Below are 1,892 nucleotides of genomic sequence, written 5' to 3'. Positions count from 1 at the left end.
TGCCTAGAGACCATGCTCCGCAACAAGAGAAGCCACTGCAATGAGAAGCCCGTGCACCACAGCCAAGAGGAGCCCCCACTCTCTGCAACTAGAGAACGCCCGCTAGCAGCGACAAAGACCCAATGCAGCCCCAAATAAATTAATTAATTTTTAAAAATTGAATTAGTTTCAAGGGTACAATGTATAAAAGTACAATAAAAGCCCCCCTTCATAACCCCCCAACCCCACTCTAAAGATGGAATCGATATGCTGTGATACAATTTATAGTCGTAGTACTACTCCTCCTCCCACCACATCCGAAATCCTCTGAGCCAGGTGCAGCAGCTTCCTTTCACAATGCTAGGACCCGCCACAAGACACATGATAATCCCTTTGGACATTTCAAGGAGCGGCACCAAGGGAACAGTACCGGGGAAATGCCACTGACAGCTCAGAATATCCATGGCATTTCTAGAGCCTCGGCACTGCTCTCGCTCTGGGAATGAAGGTCCAAAAAGCACATCGGAGAATGTTCATAGTTGTAAACAAGCTCCACCTTTGAAACACAATCTGCATAGAACCACATATACAAGCCTGCACGATGGATGAAGCCAAGGTCTCCTCCATGATTTCCCTTCTGACCACCTTATTGTCTCCTCAACCATAAAAGGTGAACTTGAAACTCAGGACCTTGCCTTGTCACCAGAAACATCCAAGCTTGGATCAGTCTTTCTAAGACCAGATACTTGCTCTCTGAACTATTAGAGACTTATCACATACACACAGGTAGAACAGGATTATTTCTATCTACCTGGGGACTTGGAGTCTTTCACATTGCTCCTGTTAAAACTCTCACAACAGCAAAACTTTACCTACAAAGGGTTCAAGCTATGACACTCCCAACTTCCACAAACCTCCTCAGCTCTTGTGAGTCACATGCAGCCAATTCCAGGAATTGGAAACATGGTTGTGAGGATGAAACTGACTTTGGGGCTCCCCTTGGATATGGTCTTCCAGACTTACCAAAAGGCCATTAAGAGGAAGGTTTACCCCACCTCAGGGAAACCCGAGGCAGTACTTGCAGTCAAGGGCTGGCCATGGCTTCTGAGCTACATCCAAAAAGAATTTCATACTGTACCTGGATCTGCTGAAGCCATTTCTGACTGTCCGAGAGCCAGCATGTACCGTTCCTCAACTGCCTCCATTGTGGATCATCAGTAGGGCTGTCAGATTTAGTAAATAAAAATACAGGATACCCAGTTAAACTTGAACTTCACATGAATAATAAGTCATTATTTTTAGTATAAGTAGATCCTATGAACTATTTGGGGCATACTTATCTTCAAAATGTACTCGTTGTTTTTCAAACATTCATATTTAACTAAACAGTCTATATTTTATCTGTCAACCCTACTCAGCAGAAATGATGGAGGCTCATAGAGATCCAGGAGACGCCTCAGCGCCTCCTCAGCTTTTATTTCTACGTCCTGGACAGCGAGCACGAACCTTCCACTCCCAGTCAGTGGCTAGAATGGAGGATATTCTCTGTTTTAGAGCTTTTTCTACTTGTCATTGTTATTATCTTCCTTATTTTAAAGAGATGTTTATTTTTTCCCAATCTCAATAGCTCATCCAAAAGTATTTCAAAGTTCATTAGAGAAGGGAAAAACAATATGGTTCTGAAAAGTGAAGGAAACCGCCTGGTGTTTAGTAAAGAAGTAGTAGGGAGACTGAAAAAGCCAAACTTAATAAGCAGATCTCTCCAAGGGTATTTTCAGAGCTTGATACCCTCCCACACCCTGAAAATATTATTACATCAAGAATGTAGAACTGCTAACCAAATGTAAGGCTCCCATATGATTCTATCAAACTGAGGATGCTTCTTTACTAAGCAGTGAGCACACTTGCTGTCC

The sequence above is a fragment of the Mesoplodon mirus genome (assembly GCF_964341445.2).
Source record: "Mesoplodon mirus genome assembly, contig: HAP1_SCAFFOLD_556, whole genome shotgun sequence".
In the NCBI taxonomy this organism is placed as follows: Eukaryota; Metazoa; Chordata; class Mammalia; order Artiodactyla; family Ziphiidae; genus Mesoplodon; species Mesoplodon mirus.
This window is presented reverse-complemented; position numbering follows the sequence as displayed.